Raw genomic sequence first — 3,197 nt, forward strand, 5'->3', positions numbered from 1 at the left:
GCGAAAAGTGGTTTTTCAACACTAACACAAGTGCGAAAAGTGTTTTTTCCACACTAATACAAGTGCAAAAGTGGTTTCCTGCACCAACACAAGTGCGAAAAGTGGTTTTCAACACTAACACAAGTGCGAAAAGTGGTTTTTCAACACTAACACAAGTGCGAAAAGTGGTTTTCCACACTAATACAAGTGCAAAAGTGGTTTCCTGCACCAACACGAGTGCGAAAAGTGGTTTTTCAACAGGGTGATGGCAGGGTGATGGGAGGGTGATGGCAGGGTGATGGGGGAGGGTGATGGGGGAGGGTGATGGGGCAGGGTGATGGGGCAGGGTGATGGGAGGGTGATGGGAGGGTGATGGGAGGGTGATGGGAGGGTGATGGGATGGGAGGGAGGAGTTTGTTTTGACGTTCCGTGACAGGCCCCGCACCCCCACCTCCGGGCCGACCGGGCGACCGGAATGAATCCCGGTGTCCCGATCCGAACCTTCAGAGCGGGCCGGCTGGGGAGTGCCAAGCACCCCGTACCTGCACTTTCCGTCCCTGCGGTCCCAAATACCGGAACCACCCGAATACCACTTTATTTGACAAAATGAGGTGCGGCCTACAGCCTTAGAAAACCAACCCTAAATAAGTCAATACCTCCAACGAGAGGGTGGTGGGAGGGTGATGGCAGGGTGATGGGAGGGTGATGGCAGGGTGATGGGAGGGTGATGGGAGGGTGATGGCAGGGTGATGGGGGAGGGTGATGGGAGGGTGATGGCAGGGTGATTGGAGGGTGATGGCAGGGTGATGGGAGGGTGATGGCAGGGTGATGGGGTAGGGTGATGGGGGAGGGGGATGGGGCAGGGTGATGGGGCAGGGTGATGGGAGGGTGATGGGAGGGTGATGGGAGGGTGATGGGAGGGTGATGGGATGGGAGGGAGGAGTTTGTTTTGACGTTCCGTGACAGGCCCCGCACCCCCACCTCCGGGCCGACCGGGCGACCGGAATGAATCCCGGTGTCCCGATCCGAACCTTCAGAGCGGGCCGGCGAGGGAGTGCCAAGCACCCCGTACCTGCACTTTCCGTCCCTGCGGTCCCAAATACCGGAACCACCCGAATACCACTTTATTTGACAAAATGAGGTGCGGCCTACAGCCTTAGAAAACCAACCCTAAATAAGTCAATACCTCCAACGACACAGGTGCGCATTCGTGCCGCGTGACGTGGTGACGTCATCGCGCTTTCACCTTAAAATATTTATTTGATATTTTGATATAAACCTGAGAAAACCAACCCTACAGAAGTCAAATGGTCCAATAAAGGGTGATGGGAGGGTGATGGCAGGGTGATGGGAGGGTGGTGGGAGGGTGATGGCAGGGTGGTGGGAGGGTGATGGCAGGGTGATGGGAGGGTGATGGCAGGGTGATGGGAGGGTGATGGCAGGGTGATGGGAGAGTGATGGGAGGGTGATGGCAGGGTGATGGGAGGGTGATGGCAGGGTGATGGGGCCTCCCTATAGAAGTCAGTATCTCCAATGACACAGGCGCGCATTCGTGCCGCGTGACGTGGTGACGTCATCACACTTTCCCCTCAAAAGACCCATTTGATAAAAGTTAATATTCTGATATAAGCTTTAGAAAACCAACCCTATATAAGTCAATACCTCCAACGACACAGGTGCGCATTCGTGCCGCGTGACGTGGTGACGTCATCGCGCTTTCACCTTAAAAGATTTATTTGATATTTTGATATCAACCTCAGAAAACCAACCCTACAGAAGTCAAATGGTCCAATAAAGGGTGATGGGAGGGTGATGGCAGGGTGATGGGAGGGTGGTGGGAGGGTGATGGCAGGGTGGTGGGAGGGTGATGGCAGGGTGATGGGAGGGTGATGGCAGGGTGATGGCAGGGTGATGGGAGGGTGATGGCAGGGTGATGGCAGGGTGATGGGAGGGTGATGGGAGGGTGATGGGAGGGTGATGGCAGGGTGATGGGAGGGTGATGGCAGGGTGATGGGAGGGTGATGGCAGGGTGATGGGGGAGGGTGATGGGAGGGTGATGGGAGGGTGATGGGGGAGGGTGATGGGGGAGGGTGATGGGGCAGGGTGATGGCAGGGTGATGGGAGGGTGGTGGGAGGGTGATGGCAGGGTGGTGGGAGGGTGATGGCAGGGTGATGGGAGGTTGATGGCAGGGTGATGGGAGGGTGATGGGAGGGTGATGGGAGGGTGATGGGGGAGGGTGATGGGGGAGGGTGATGGGGCAGGGTGATGGCAGGGTGATGGGAGGGTGGTGGGAGGGTGATGGGAGGGTGATGAGAGGGTGATGGCAGGGTGATGGGAGGGTGATGGCAGGGTGATGGGAGGGTGATGGCAGGGTGATGGGGGAGGGTGATGGGGGAGGGTGATGGGGCAGGGTGATGGGAGGGTGATGGCAGGGTGATGGGAGGGTGATGGCAGGGTGATGGGGGAGGGTGATGGGGGAGGGTGATGGGGCAGGGTGATGCGGCAGGGTGATGGGAGGGTGATGGCAGGGTGATGGGAGGGTGATGGCAGGGTGATGGGGGAGGGTGATGGGGCAGGGTGATGGGGCAGGGTGATGGGAGGGTGATGGGAGGGTGATGGGAGGGTGATGGGATGGGAGGGAGGAGTTTGTTTTGACGTTCCGTGACAGGCCCCGCACCCCCACCTCCGGGCCGACCGGGCGACCGGAATGAATCCCGGTGTCCCGATCCGAATCTTCAGAGCGGGCCGGCTGGGGAGTGCCAAGCACCCCGTACCTGCACTTTCCGTCCCTGCGGTCCCAAATACCGGAACCACCCGAATACCACTTTATTTGACAAAATGAGGTGCGGCCTACAGCCTTAGAAAACCAACCCTAAATAAGTCAATACCTCCAACGACACAGGTGCGCATTCGTGCCGCGTGACGTGGTGACGTCATCGCGCTTTCACCTTAAAAGATTTATTTGATATAAATTGATATTTTGATATAAGCCTTAGAAAACCAACCCTACAGAAGTCAAATGGTCCAATAAAGGGTGATGGGAGGGTGATGGGAGGGTGATGGGAGGGTGATGGGAGGGTGATGGGAGGGTGATGGGAGGGTGATGGCAGGGTGATGGGAGGGTGATGGCAGAGGGTGATGGGGGAGGGTGATGGGGGAGGGTGATGGGGCAGGGTGATGGGAGGGTGATGGGAGGGTGATGGGAGGGTGATGGGAG

This window comes from Myxine glutinosa, unplaced genomic scaffold (genome assembly GCF_964187855.1).
Source record: "Myxine glutinosa unplaced genomic scaffold, kmMyxGlut1.1 SCAFFOLD_1104, whole genome shotgun sequence".
NCBI lineage: Eukaryota > Metazoa > Chordata > Myxini > Myxiniformes > Myxinidae > Myxine > Myxine glutinosa.